This window comes from Lepisma saccharinum, chromosome 2 (genome assembly GCF_977018435.1).
Source record: "Lepisma saccharinum chromosome 2, izLepSacc3.1, whole genome shotgun sequence".
Lineage (NCBI taxonomy): Eukaryota > Metazoa > Arthropoda > Insecta > Zygentoma > Lepismatidae > Lepisma > Lepisma saccharinum.
The window spans coordinates 181,184,220-181,200,723 of record NC_139230.1 but is presented as its reverse complement, the minus strand read 5'-3'; the positions used below and the strand labels follow the sequence as shown (position 1 = coordinate 181,200,723).

General features: G+C 39.8%; 1 protein-coding gene across 1 annotated transcript in view; it reads left to right on the top strand.

The window, feature by feature from the left end:
- Window positions 1-16,504, top strand: part of LOC145980795 (caveolin-1-like) — a 115,591-nt gene that overhangs the window by 73,518 nt on the left and 25,569 nt on the right. The window lies entirely within an intron of this gene.

Genomic DNA, 16,504 nt, shown 5'->3' with positions numbered 1-16,504 from the left:
CGCAAACACATAGGGACAGCACTCAACTCAAGTCCCACTGGTCCAGACGCTAGAGCATTGATTGATTGATTGAGTTGGTGTTTTATTTAAGTCCACTTTATGCACAGTAAGGCTAATTGGTACTGAACCTACAATTTAAAGTGGGATCTGAACCGCTATATGTACCTCCACCGTGTAACGAACTCGGGACCCCTTGATTACAAGGCGACGACGATACCACTGTGCAATCGGGGAGGCCCTAGACGTCAGTGCAATGTTGGTCTGCAAAATGCAGTCCATGGTATACTTCGTGGAAGTGAGGTTGATATATGGGTGTCTCTTACACCCCAAATATGATGACAGGATTTTTAAGGTGCCAAGATTTTGCATGACACCAAAATAAAATATTTCGGCAAATTACGATGGTATCTGTTCGCGAAAAGGGATGTTCAAGGCTCCAACCAAAGTTACCCTCACTTTTTATCAGAAGGAGTTATTTCCAAGTATTGGAGTCAAATAAAAGCAGAAAAGGATCATCCAAATCTACCCATCTCAATAGGCTGTTGATGGGAAAAGGGAAAATTAGGATGACAAGAAGATCATTCCTGTCATATTGACACTGCCTAGAGCTCCAGAGATGTTGAATGAGGAAGTCACAGGCGACGTCATTACTCCTTTACCATAATATGGTAGTGTCCAAAAAGTAGAAAATGGAAGGTCAAGATCACAAGAAATAATAATCAAGGAGTGTGTAACTCACCTTACGCGCATAGGCAACAGTACAACTAGTGTCAAATAGGCCCGTGATTGGAAGGTAAACAAAACACAACATATCAGAACAAGAGTGCCTCATTCTGTATCGAACGCTCATTGTGATCGGAGGACAATCTCTTGGTAAAGTGTTCAATGTACAGTAAGAACATGGCACAAAGACGTCAACGAAGAATCATCGGACGTCTAGAAGCAGGTCCAACACAGACTGAAGTCACGGCAGCGTTGACTGTTCCACAGTCATCTCCGGGCTTTGGCGACGGTTCCAAGACACAATAGATGTTCATGGTAGGCCAGAACAAGGTTGACAACGAGTAGCAACGCCACAACAGGGCCGATATCTGGTTTTAACTGCACGACGAAACCGGACGATGCCGCAAGACAACTGTCCTCAAAGCTTGCAGCCACCTCAGGGGTTAGAGTTTCTCTCGCAAAATTGTGTACGGGAGACCCAGGACAGCTGGTCTCTATGTGTGTCCCGCTTGATCCAGTGCACAGAAGGGTCCGCTTATAGTGGAGTCAGCATCATAGAAATTGAACCCTGAATGAACGGAGGAACGTGCTCTTTCACAGATCAGTTCAGATTCAGTTTGCAAAATGATTCCCATCGCACATTCATCTGGAGAGAACCTCAATCACCATTTAATCCAAGGAATATCATGGAAAGGCATCAATTTGGTCGAGATGGAATACTGGTATGGGAAGACATCATGCTCAATGATCGTACGGAGCTGAACGTCTCTTCTGGAGGTACTCTTACTGCCCAGAGGCACAGAAACGAGGTACTCCAACAACATGTGCGACTTTTCAGAGGCGCAGTCGGCTCAGACTTCAACTTCAAGGATGAAAAGATAATACATGTGCCATCGAACCAAATTGGTGGATGACTTTCTTGAAGGTGAATAAATGCACCGCATAGACTGGCCACCAAGGTCCACAGACATAAATCCTGTAGTGTCTTAAGCAGACGAGTTAGCTCGCAATCCTCCACCAAAGACATTTCCAGAGCTCCGGACTCCTCTTCATTGGAAATGGAACCAGCTGCCTGTAGAACTCTTGAACCACCTTGTAAATAGCGTGCTACGTCGTTGCAAGGTTGTGTAGCTGTTAGGGGTAACTTCACCCCATACAAGCCTCTTTCTTTTTCGTCAAGGAAATATCTTCTATTTTCTCATTTCTTGCTTGTGTGTCTTTGCACTAAAAAATAATTGTTAGTTTCATGCATTCTACTCATATAACATTTTGATTAATTTTCAGTTTTATGCAGTTCTGTCACTTTATTAACAAAACATTTTCTCATATCTTAGTTATGCTTAACTTTTGGACACTACTGTAGTTATAAAATTTATAACAATATTTTTCACTTTTTAATTATTAACAGAAAATGCGTCTGGAGAAATCTGATAATCGAACTCTACATCAGGATATGGACAGTATATCATGTGCAGAATCTCCAAGGCGGCCATCTTGAATTTCGGACGTCATGTATGGTTTCTGACACATTGTAATGCATGATTGCATGCCTCCAAATGAAAGCATCGTCCATACACATGTGTTCCCTTCGTGTAAAAACCCAAAAGAGTTAAGGAGATAGGATCGTTTTGTTTGTCAATGTCTGCAGAGGCAGCCATTTGGATGTATGATGTCACACAGGCAATACGCCACAATAGTAGGCATCAACAAAATATCACAAGCAGTAACTTCCCCCATTTATATGCCAAAATGTCAAATAAAGTGTAAAATATGCATAGAATCCTTGCAGAAAAGGGCACGAAATAGTTTCACTGGATATATCTCCATAACAGTGCAAGATATGAAAAAACTATAAGAATCAATTTTGTTTCTCTTTCAATTCTGAACAAAACATGTATCTATACAAATCTTTCAAAAACAACTATTAAAGGAGTTATGATGGATTTTCTTAGTTAGTGCATGAAGCGGTAGCCATCTTGGATTTATGACGTCACACAGGCCTTCTGCCACAATTGCGGGCAAAACACCTGGTAGTACGTTATTGTGTACCACACTAGCAACCAGTGGCGGTCCCTCCATGGAACAGAGGGAACAGGCTGTTCCCTTCTACTTATCGCCCTTTTTAGCTATTTAAATTATCTATAATAACATAATAAGAACACTTCTTTCTTCCGAAATCAACATGCCGAAGAAAAACTTTCACCCTGACTGGAAGTTTGTTTACTTCACCTACCCTCGTCCCACCCTCTGCTCTGACGCCGAGTATTTCCGACCACGCGCGAAGGTAAACGAGTGGTAAACGATCCTCATGGAGCCACTACCCACCGCGGAAGCTGAACTCTCAAGCTGTTCCATACGAAAGACATAGCGAATTCGTTTTCCTTCGAGTTTTTGCTTTGTGCTAAAGCTTAATTGCGTCGTAGTGATAGTTTGGAGTGTAGTAAGTCTATAGTCTAATCTCATTGCAAAATTGCGTCGGCCAGTCATAACGAACTGGAAAAATCTTCTACAGTCTAAGCGTCTGCTCAATGCCTTGGCTAAACGCTGCGAAATAGCTTCCGAGGGAACAGCTTACATCCACCTGTTCCACCAACAAGACAAGCGGAGCGCAGGACAAGACAGCGAATGTTGTATGATCGACTGGCTGAAGACGAAAGCTTTTAGTTCATTGAACTTTACAGAAAAGACAGCAGACATACACCTATCCTAACCTAATTAGAAACTAAAACGAAATCATGCACAAGGCATTTTCAAACAAGTTACTACAACTCTGTAAAATGACTAACTGGATACTCTTCCAGTGGCAAATTTTTGTTGTCCTTGTTTGTTCCCGAGAGGGATTTTGGAACAGTTCGGATTTTGTCACAATTTCTACAAATCTAGCGGACGTCATAAAAAAACTCGGCCATCTGATTGCCATTATTGCATTAAAGACGTTTGAATTACAATGCTCAACTCTAGAAAAAAAAATGCCAACTTAATCTACAAATGGAGAGATGAAACCGGTTTCGACAAAACATTTTTTTTTCTGATCAATCTTAATTGCTTTTATTAATTTTTCCTTTGTTGCGCATCAACATAGGAAATGTTTACATTATATCATATTTGCATTTTCATAATTTTAACGTGCTTCATGTATGTCACTCCTGAAAATTTTTAACATATGTTTCGTATGTTTATTTGGTTCATTTCAACAAGGGTTGAATTTTACTTGGTTTACTGTATCATATTACGACAGGTATGGGAGGGGAGGGGGCAAGTGCAGGTCACATGTTCCCCTGCCTGATTCAGCACCGCACGCCACTGCTAACAACATATTACCGGTAGTCATATATTCCCTTCATTCAAAAACCCACGGACAATAGAAATATTGACATATTCGTATGCCCCTGGACTAATATGTTATCCTTGTAATTTCGTACTTTTTTACTTGACTTACTGCTGTATTAGGTTTAGGTTTTATACTGTGCTCAGCACTTGATTGATTGATTTAGTTTATTTTACTTCGCGTTTTGTGCCTCTTGGCTAATTTGCGAAGATGGGGATGAGTGATGAAATGATGAAATTGATGAATGGACATTCACAAACAACCAAGCCTGAGCGGGATTTGAACGCGGGACCCTTGGCGTCGCAGCGCGATGTGCTAACCACTCGGCCACAGGGTCCGGCGCTCAGCACTTGAAATAATCCATTATTTTTTATTATTATTATAATTATTATAGTATACATTATCGGCAGGTACGTATCTAGAAATATATTTCGGGGAGGAGAAATCTGAACCAAGTGTCTCAGTAATAATAATAATAATGATAATAATAATGATTCCAATAATTTCATTGTAATTATATTGAAATATATGAATACCAATTAAAATATATACATAAATTACGGTAATAGTATATTGTTATTATTACACGATTAGGTAAAAATACGGTATAAGAATAGATAGCACGTATTCACTATCTAATCTAATTTACCTGTAGTTAAGATCGACATAATTTCTATTTAAACAAGGGCCCTGACAAAGAAATTAATGCCAAATAGATTAAGAATTGAATATGTATTGAAAAACAACAAAGGATGTTATATCCAATTGGAGAAAAGTAAAGTTCCTGATTAATATTTATGCATATTATCATAAATAGTAGTCTGCATGCATAAATCTTTGGTACTGTCTGTCCTTCAAAGCCATATGATTCCAATCCTGGCCTTTCAATAAATTCAGAGGAAATTACAACCATCGATTATACAATAAATGATAAACAAATATATTTTCATTATTTAATTTTAGTACTTGGTAAGTTTGGGGAAGGAGCCGCCGCTCCGTAAATACGTCCTTGATTATCGGAATGAATTTAAAAATGTAGAGTTTTGGGAAAGAGAATTCAGAAGGGAGGAAATTTCCCTGCAGTCCCCCTTTCAAATGGAGCGCAGGTCTTGAATTTCGAAATAACATGACAGACCGTACGACATAATAGAACTAACGCAATCATGTTAAAGAATTAGTTTTAACTGGCTCGACGTCTACTTATTTAACGTGCCTGACGTCACTCTGGTTCTACATTACAATGGTAATGTCAAACCCACAAAACAATTAAACAAATAAACAAAAGGCAATCATTAATAACCTATTTACCTTTTGTCCCAGGGTAAGTGCCATCAGTTGGAGCCCAAGAGATTACATAGGGTAGAACAAATCACACCACAGGGTTAGTTCTATATATATACACTGTAATTTCTATAATAGAGCACATGCATAAACATTACATCATTGCCCCTTTCATTCTCACAGTCACACTCGCATTCATTTCTCGGCAATCCAATAGACATGAGTAATTAATACAATAATAGTTCGGCGGCATGTTTAAAGTTAGCTACATTATTTAAACTGTTCTTAATTTGACATTTACTTTTGCATTTCCGGGAAAAACATGTTCCGGTCGGAGCTTCACCTGTACGACAAAACACTACTCCTTTTAAGTTGTTGTTGTTGAATGAATGTTAATCTATATATTGTTAATTTTGAGGTTAACAAGGATCACTGATATATAATTATATTGACAATTTATAGCGTCGTACAATCTGAATGTTAAATACTTTGGATGAATGGATAATTGAACGCTGTACGGTTTTACATGTTAAAATGATAGTTGATGCAATTTAATCACCGTAATAAGCAATGTCTTGATAATGTTTACGTAATTAGCGAGTTCATTGGATGTCACGACGGGGCGAACGAAGCTTATCCATTTTCACGTCCATTCCGGCTTACCTTTGTCGGCTCTGACTGAAGTCCTCGTGGTGAAGTCGTGGATGTTTGCGGCGTGGTCAATAGATGGCTTCCGGGCGATAAGATAGGATCTCCGCATCTTCAAGGTGGCAACTGGGTCAGACGCCCCCCAGCAGGGCCTTTCTCTGTCTCTACTCCATATTGATAGTACACTGACACGTGCGAAATAACACAACACGGAACGGTGCGACACACAAAGCGGATACTTTACGCGGGTGGTTCGCGAAAGATTGTGCACGATAACACGCCGAAGAAAAATCTGAGTAAAAACTGGTGTCTTCCGCTTCTCTGCGCGTCTATTTATTTGCTATTCAAAAGGTCTGTTACGGTACCCTCTCTGTCCAAGCGTTGCTAAATTGTCATCAAGTCGTAGCCTCTTGTCCTGCTATCTTCGCCCGTATATTTGGAGTTCTTTGACCCTTTTCGAGCAGCACCTCGAGTAGAGGTTAGCCAAAGACCAGGCCCATTGTAACCTGCACGTTCGTTCCGAAGACAGTGCCAGGCAGTCTGTAGCTATTGTTATCCAGTCTAGCTCTTTAACCTTTAATATCGGGCTTAATTTATCTCCTATCAAATTCTGCTTTGGGGATTTCGTCGATGATAATCTGCTGCTGGGCTGTCTTTAATTTCAGTTGAATCTGACCATTGGTAACAAAGTTGTATTTTTATATTTCTTTACCCGAGGCTCGGCCTCTTCTCTCGGGAAACAGGCTAGTCCTTCGCTCTCTGCCGTCCAAGTCCCGGTGAACAGCAACAATCCAATGCATATTATTGCTTATTACGATGATTAATTGATTTACCTGATAATTAGCAAGATTTTATCGTTATAACATTCCCCTCTCCTTACACATGAATTTTTTCTGAGCTTAAGATTATATGCGAAGGAGAAATTCATCAAAACACAATTAATAATTAACGTTAAATCTTGCCTAATTGTTACACACAGGCGCTCGAATAGGGACTCGAACCCTGGAATATATAGTTGTCTTTCTCTATAGACTAAATTGCACTTTTCAATTAATTTTACATCATTACCTTTAATATTAACCAAACATAAAATTGCAGGATTACTCAACATTCATTTTCAGTTCTTGACTCTGTAACATTGATCATTTAACAAACACCTTGCTAACACTTACGAGAATTATCCTATTATGTATGCATATACATATGTAAACTTACTACATTCACACTCTAAGTTATGATGAAAATTCACTCTTTGAGATATAGTTCAGAATTATTGAGTTATTACATAAAATATTTCTTATCATCAATTCAAACCTTTTAAAATACATGTTTCTTTACTAAATAATATCTATTCTGGGTAATAAGAATATAAATAATACGTTATTAATGTTGGCATAAACATAACATGATATATGCTCAGATATTGATATGTATATAGATATATATATATATATAAGTTCTCAGTTTTTTGAATATTAATAAGAATAATAATATCATAATTGTGTTAACTTATTTACACTAGTATGCGGAATAATTTACAAGTTTAAAGGCTCATTCGATGTTCAATACTCTAGGTTTTTTCTAGTTGTTGAAGCCACATCTCCCTCTTTTCTTGAGAACAGTTCCATTTTTTGAGGTTATCTGTGTGCTGTGGGGTAATTTCCTTTCCTTGTTTACAGTTTCTTAATTTTAAAATATTATTACTAATTTCTTCTTCGCAAAGGAATGGTCCTTCATAAAGATGAAAAAACTTGCTTATCTTCTTGTTGATTTGTGAGCTTAAGTGGTGGCTTTTTACAAATACTAGATAGCTTTCCTTTATTTCTTCTCCGACTCTGCTTTGTTTCTGGTTTCTTCTTGTCTTTTGTTTCCTTACTCTAGTTTCTTTTTTGTCTGGATCGAAAGTCTCGAAATTCTCCAGACCGACTTTCGAAAAAATCCCGCGTTGCGAATTTCCCGAGTTGGAAACACTGAGTTGCTCGGCCGGTATCCTTATACAGCTGTTTTCCCGCTGGCTAACGTCACGGCTGGTTGGTGCTTGCTGGGCCGACCCGAAAAGGCTGTTTTCTGGGCACGCCCCCCTTCGTGTCTCCTCTTCGTGACGTAATCTGTCAGGTGGTGTGAGTAGGCATTCTCCCCGGGCGTCTAACTGTAGCCGGGCCACATCTTGTCGCCGATCTAAAGTCGCTCTCTCCATCCTTTGTACTTGATTTGATAGCGTGGATTGTCTACCATTAAACGTATCTTCTAATTGCTGGAGTTGATTCGCTGTCGCAGTTTGATTGTCGTCCACTCTTCTTTCAATTCGTTCCATTCGGCCCTCTGCTGTAGTGTTATTCTCCTCTACTCTTTCCCCCATATTCGTCATCGTTTCCTGGATTTGGCCAAATCTTTCTTCCACCATTCTGGAATCCGCTGAAAGTCGACGATCAACCATTCGGAATTCCTCTTCCATTCTCTTCTCCACGTCATTCTTCTTTTCTTCTATCTTCTCTCCCAGTGTGCCAGGTGTTCATGGATCTGCCTGTCTTCAGTTTCCACTGTTTTATCCAGGTTCTCAATGTCTTTCGAGTTATCACGATGTCTTTCAACACACTCTTCTTGGGCCTTTTCTATTTTCTCATCATTCTTTTTTAATGCTTGTAGAAACTGATCCATCATCTCTCGGTATTGTTGTTTTTTCTCTCTTCTTCGCAATTCTTTTCGCCTTTCCTTCTCTTCTTCTTCCAATTTTCTCTTCTTCTCCTTCTCTTCTTCTTCCAATTTTCGTTTCTTCTCCTTCTCTTCTTCTTCCAATTTTCTCTTCTTCTCCTTCTCTTCTTCTTCCAATTTTCTCTTCCTTTCTTTCTCTTCTTCTTCCATTTTTTTCTTCCTTTCTTTCTCTTCTTCTTCCAATTTTCTCTTCTTCTCCTTCTCTTCTTCTTCCAATTTTTTCTTCTTTTCTTTCTCCTCTTTTCGACGTTCTTTCCCTTCTTCATGTTGCTTCATCATCGTAGTGAAGAGCGCCATTATCGCTTGAACATCCATGGTGCCTTGGGTTGGTAACACTGCCGTTGGCTGCTCACTTTCAGGGATAACGGTATTCTCCGGAGCACGGTTGCTTTCTCCTCCCTGGTCGCCTTCCAGTAACGTCACTTCCTCTCCTTCCTTTGGATTGTCCATTTCTTCAATATTCTTCCTTTGTCGAGTTATTCTCTCCATCACCCTTCTCCTCGGTCGTTATTCTCTCTCTCTTCTTCCTTGGATTCGATGCGTTCACGCAGCGAGATATAAATTTCTCTTTTCTTTTTCATAAATAGACCCTACGGGGTTTTACGTCTCCCCCCTTACCATCCTTGATCGATGCTTTATCCTTATCGCCGCATAAAAATCCAAAATCTCTCGCTATGTAAATTACTTTAACCATTGTTACTTCACGCCCACTATATATATTGCACAAACAATTAAATACTCAATTCACATGCTAACTATGCGTAAATACACTTAAATACTCTAAACTAGAAAATTACTGATTATAGCAACACAAAGAACTAAACGCTTCATACTCTAGGCGTCCTGCGTGGTATCTTTTTAACTGCAATAAGTGATTAATATTTGATTTTCTACCTCTATCAATCTCTTGGTTCCTGTCGAAGGCATGTAGGCACATAGCTCTATAACTGAATAATTACGGCACAATAAACTCATTTTTGCGACTATTAATAACTTCCATCCTTCTATCGACACTTATTTAATATTCGGGCCTACTCGGACCTACACGTCGAATGTTCGGGCTTACTCGTCGAATATACATGTCACTTGTTCGGTATTACTCATCGAACATACATGTCATCATGTTCGGGATTACACATCGAACCTACATGTCGCCATGTTCGGGATTACTCGTCGAACCTACATGTCACAATGTTCGGAATTACACATCGAACCTACATGTCGCCATGTTCGGGATTACTCGTCGAACCTACATGTCACAATGTTCGGGCGCCATCTTTTAACTGGCTCGACGTCTACTTATTTAACGTGCCTGACGTCACTCTGGTTCTACATTACAATGGTAATGTCAAACCCACAAAACAATTAAACAAATAAACAAAAGGCAATCATTAATAACCTATTTACCTTTTGTCCCAGGGTAAGTGTCATCAGTTGGAGCCCAAGAGATTACATAGGGTAGAACAAATCACACCACAGGGTTAGTTCTATATATATACACTGTAATTTCTATAATAGAGCACATGCATAAACATTACATCATTGCCCCTTTCATTCTCACAGTCACACTCGCATTCATTTCTCGGCAATCCAATAGACATGAGTAATTAATACAATAATAGTTCGGCGGCATGTTTAAAGTTAGCTACATTAATTTAAACTGTTCTTAATTTGACATTTACTTTTGCATTTCCGGGAAAAACATGTTCCGGTCGGAGCTTCACCTGTACGACAAAACACTACTCCTTTTAAGTTGTTGTTGTTGAATGAATGTTAATCTATATATTGTTAATTTTGAGGTTAACAAGGATCACTGATATATAATTATATTGACAATTTATAGCGTCGTACAATCTGAATGTTAAATACTTTGGATGAATGGATAATTGAACGCTGTACGGTTTTACATGTTAAAATGATAGTTGATGCAATTTAATCACCGTAATAAGCAATGTCTTGATAATGTTTACGTAATTAGCGAGTTCATTGGATGTCACGACGGGGCGAACGAAGCTTATCCATTTTCACGTCCATTCCGGCTTACCTTTGTCGGCTCTGACTGAAGTCCTCGTGGTGAAGTCGTGGATGTTTGCGGCGTGGTCAATAGATGGCTTCCGGGCGATAAGATAGGATCTCCGCATCTTCAAGGTGGCAACTGGGTCAGACGCCCCCCAGCAGGGCCTTTCTCTGTCTCTACTCCATATTGATAGTACACTGACACGTGCGAAATAACACAACACGGAACGGTGCGACACACAAAGCGGATACTTTACGCGGGTGGTTCGCGAAAGATTGTGCACGATAACACGCCGAAGAAAAATCTGAGTAAAAACTGGTGTCTTCCGCTTCTCTGCGCGTCTATTTATTTGCTATTCAAAAGGTCTGTTACGGTACCCTCTCTGTCCAAGCGTTGCTAAATTGTCATCAAGTCGTAGCCTCTTGTCCTGCTATCTTCGCCCGTATATTTGGAGTTCTTTGACCCTTTTCGAGCAGCACCTCGAGTAGAGGTTAGCCAAAGACCAGGCCCATTGTAACCTGCACGTTCGTTCCGAAGACAGTGCCAGGCAGTCTGTAGCTATTGTTATCCAGTCTAGCTCTTTAACCTTTAATATCGGGCTTAATTTATCTCCTATCAAATTCTGCTTTGGGGATTTCGTCGATGATAATCTGCTGCTGGGCTGTCTTTAATTTCAGTTGAATCTGACCATTGGTAACAAAGTTGTATTTTTATATTTCTTTACCCGAGGCTCGGCCTCTTCTCTCGGGAAACAGGCTAGTCCTTCGCTCTCTGCCGTCCAAGTCCCGGTGAACAGCAACAATCCAATGCATATTATTGCTTATTACGATGATTAATTGATTTACCTGATAATTAGCAAGATTTTATCGTTATATAGTTACCGTGAAGCATGCGCCAGAGCTAGTCAATATCCAGCGAGATCGATGTTTAAATGCTCAATTTCTCCCATTTCACAATGTCAGCAGGCAAATCAATGACATTCGCCCAATTGTTAAGCATTCCATTCAAATGCTAAATTGAACTATTGTCAGCGTCCAATAATTTCGTGACAAGAGGTATTCTCTCGATAGAATGGAATTGCAGATCACAGCAGTCCGACAAGTCGAGTCTAGTGTATTGACCTATCTATAGAAAGATCAAATTATTTTCTATTAAGGAATGCCAGGTAATGTATACAACAGCGACTTATTTACAATTTTGGCAAGGGCTAAGGTCTTTAACCCATTAATCGATATAGAGTTCCTTAAAATTGCATGTCTTATTCCACTAACTGTAAGTTGAAATAGTATCAAAGTTTGTTCTGTAAGTCCAATTTGTGCTCAGGTAGTCTAATTGGAACTAACAGTTTGAAATAGGAACCGAACCACTGTGCGACTCCACGGGTGATCGAACTAAGGACCCCTTCATTAGAAGGAAACATCGTTATCACTATGTATTCGGGGAGAACCGCGAAAATAGACTTATATACGTGTGTACATTTCTCTATGTAGATTAAGATTTTAATTAAAAAGGTAACTTTCTTCTATTATCAATATTTGTTACTATTTTTATATTTGTTGTTTAATGTGCTCAAATTTGTTAAATGTAAGTTTCCTATTCCAAGTCATGGTGCAACGTCATATGATCAAGTGGATAGCAATAAATCAATCAGTATTGGTAAGCCAGCAAATTATATAAATGGTTTTACTTTTAATTAGTAATTGACGACCTTTCTCGTTGAGTGCCGATAACTCATTTGTAGCTGTCAAGATTCAGAAACCTATGCATTTGTATTTCTTGTAATTTATCCCGTGGTGGAGTGGTTAGCACAGCGCGCTACAATGTCAAGGGTCCCGGGTTCGAATTCCGGTCTGGGTATGGATGTTAAAGTGGGATCCGAACCACTATGTACCTCCACCGCCGTAAGAGTAGAAAAGACCTATAGCCAGGAACGACGGGACCGAGGGAGCAGGGGAGCGAATTGCCCTCACATCCTCGAGAGGGCAAGATGGTCTTTAACCCGCACCAGACACATCCTAAAAAGTTAGACTACATCTTTTGCAACTATATTTGGAAATATATTTCTGCACGAGTTAAATGAACGTGAACTCGTGTTTTCGTTAACAACAAGAAGCACGTGACGCGAAGACCGTTAAGTAGATAAGAATCGCAGTCAAAGCTATGCAAATTCAGTGTAACGTGAAATAATCTCCAATGGAATTCCTTGCTTGTTCCCAGTTTTCCTTTGAAGTCTACCAGGTTTTGTACGAGTGCGATCACTTGCAACAATAAACCCAGTGTACGTACCTCCGGTAAAGGCAGATGATAACGTTACTAGCTGTATTGCATGGGTGCAAGGACTCCGAATGGGGGAAAGGGGAAGTGGGCAGAGTAAACTTGATCTCTCTCGGAAGAGAAGTTCAAGATGAGTACAGTTCGGGCCTTTTAAAACTCGCTATGAGCGGAGTCTTGGCTAGATCCTTCAAGACTTGTCGAAACGAGACTAGAACGAGAGACACCTCTGTAAAATCGAGACCGAGAAGAGAGCGAAAAGGGTGTTTCTACATCGAGACGAGACTCAGCACGAGACATGCATTTTCCACCGGAGTCAAGGCCGAGAACAAGGTAGACCGCTTCACCCACGATCTGATTTTGATTTATTATTTAGCGTCGCATTTATGTCACTTTTGTTTAATCGCGATGAAGATGACTGATTATATGGCGTTGCGGCGCTGTGATAATCACTCTGCTACGCAGGTCGGCTCCTCAGACATGATACGAGACAAAATTCTGCCAGGTTTCTTCTCGCTGCTCTGCCCCGATACACGAGCATGCAGTTTTCAGTGCCAGGAACGTTGAACTATATATATATTTTATTCTGTCCACTTTGAAACTTTATTATTAAAAAATAATCTTCTTCGGGTTTCTTGACATCAGTCAATATCCAAGCTCAAGGAAGATACGACGTATGTCAGGAAGGCGCATCCCCTTTGGGTAACAAGATGACACGCGAGCCTCATTTTGCATTCGAGGCGCCAGCGTCTATTCAGGGGCAGAGAGAGCAGTTCTCGGTTCAAGTATTCACTGGCAAATACTGCCCATTTTCTTCGTTTTTGTGGGCATAATCTCGGCTTGATGTGAAGAAAAGCTTTAAGGCTTACTTCGAGATATTTTCACACCCGAATCTTCAGTTTCTCATTGTTCATTGATCGATTGATTTGGTCTACTTTAATTCGCTTTTCTGCCACTGTTGGCTAATCGCGAAGATCAGGTGACGATATGATGAAGTTTATGAAGGGACACAAAGAACACCGATGCCCAGGCCGGGATTCGAACCCGTGGCGTCGTAGCGCGTTGTGCAGCTGTATGTTGGGAAATGAACAATAAAATATGCACTCCAAATAAACAGAGGGCAGAGTAGGGATCGAGATGGCACTTGGCAGAGTCTTGTCTCATCCGTTTCTGTCCTATAAAACAGGAAACATAAATTGGCAACTAGAGCGTAAGAAGAGAAGTAAAACTTACCAGTCTATTGATTTTACATCAGAAGACTTCAGCCCGGTGTGACATTTTTCGATTCTACTTTTGGCAAATGATTTCTAGTGAAAATTAAATGTGTGCACAGTGCTTTCCCTTGGTACTAAAGAAAACCCAAACGCGTCACAAAATAACTACTATCAGCTGTGGCGCAAATATAGTGATTCCCTGATGACGAAGCATATCTAAATTTGGAAAAGGAAGGGGTCATTAGCTCAACTTTAACGAATTTAATAACTAATTTTATACACGGCATTTTTGATGCACTCATTTTAAGGTCTTGTAAACTTATTAGAAAAGTTTTCATCCTCATTAAGAAGAATAAAAGATTAATTACACGAAAAACTTTACCTAAAAACAGAAGAATAATGTCGGTCCAACTGCATCTTTGACAACAATGCCGTATAAAGAAGTGAATTGAAACAGTACTAAGTGAGACGAATGCACATATTATGCATATTTCACAGTAGTTAGGATCCCACTTTAAACTGTAGGTCCAGGCCCGATTAGCCTATCTGTGAATAAAGTGGACTTGAATTCAACAATTCAAACGATTGTACTATGTCTCAAAAAGGTCATCGGCATGCGAAAAGAGGAGTCAAAACAAAAATTTTGTGGTTCATAGAGAACCTGGAATCGCTCGCACCAAACAGCTCCATTAGACCATTCTTTTTCTGCATGAAGCGTTTCCATTAACTATTCCACGAAACACAATTGAATATTTTTAGAAAACCTAAGAGGGAACATTCTGTTCAGAAGTATGAGATTGGGATGGGAATTGGGAACACTTCCAAGGTATAGGCTAGGCTAACTCAGTAATTAGACCGATTCGACGACAATGATGAGCCATTGTCAAATCATTTCAGAGATACCAGAGAGGTTTAGAATTCATCTAAATGTGAGTTTTTCTTTACATATTAAAGCAAAAGCTACAAAGAATCGGCCCTCTTTTTTTACAGCCTTTAGTCTTCACAAGCCATAGTAGCAGAAAATACTTATCGGAATATGGTTCCATTCGGATACCTTGATAGTGTGTTACGATATTGTTTGATTGATTGTGTTGCTGTTTGAATTCCACTTTATTTACAGTAAGGCTAATCGGGACTGGACCTACAGTTTGAAGTGGGATCCGAACCACTATGTGCCTCCACCGGGTATCGAACCCAGGAGCCCTTGATTACAAGGCGACGACGCTACCACTACGCCATCTGGGAGGCTACGATATTGTTTCTATAAATCGTTATTATAACTACATAAATTACCTGCCACAATGTAGAAATCGTCCTTGTACGGTTTTGGATTACCTACATAAACAATTGTTCGTGACCATTGTTAGTAGAAAGAGATGAGATCAGGCCCGTAGCTAGAGGGGGGGCAGGGGGCAACTGCCCCCCCTGAGAGCCTGCTTTGCCCCCCCTGTGAAAAATTCAGAACATATTCCTACCTGGAATTCTCACTAATCTTTACAATTATATCCTGTATTACTTTAGTAACATAAAGACAGTTATTGATTTTGTGATTTATGAAGGTGTGTGGGATTCTGTATAATGTCCTATCAGGATGGGGGGAAAATTCTCTTCCAGATTCAGGCTTCGGGAAATGTTTTCGCAATTTTCAGTATCTAGAACAGTTAGAATTTAGCGTTGCTTTTCTGCCACATCTAGCTAATCGTGACAATGAGTGATGACGTGAAATTGATGAAGAGACACTCACAAACAGTGCTGCAACTACAGAGGGGCGGGGGGCATAGGCATTGGACTGAAGTTCAATCTAGGGGGGGCAAACATTGAAGTAAAGAAACATGACTAGCAGAATCTAAGAATAGCAGGACAAATGGATACTCAAGATGGAATTAGTTTTCTAGTGTTTCTTGCATTTTTCTTCCAGACGGCTAAAGGCACTTTCAGGGGGCACAGAGGGGCAATTGCCCCCTCGATTTCAAATTTTATTCAAATAAAAAGTACATTTCGTAAAATTTTCTTGCTCGCTTCGCTCGCAATTTCAATATCTGCTATTCTTATAGTGCAAGTTCAGAGCCATAGCTGGGGAGGAGTCAGCCCTGGGGGACAAAACGATCTAAATAAAAAAGAAATGTTAAAGAGAATGCCATGGCACCCCCGTGGAATTATCTGCGTTCTATTAAATCAATATTGTTTTCAGTTTGCAAATATTTGGATCTAAAGATTTTCCTGCTCGCTTCGATCCCAATGATTCTTTTCTGTAATGCATTTTAAATTACCCGAGAGAGAAGTAAGGCCAGATATATATATACTTCAGAT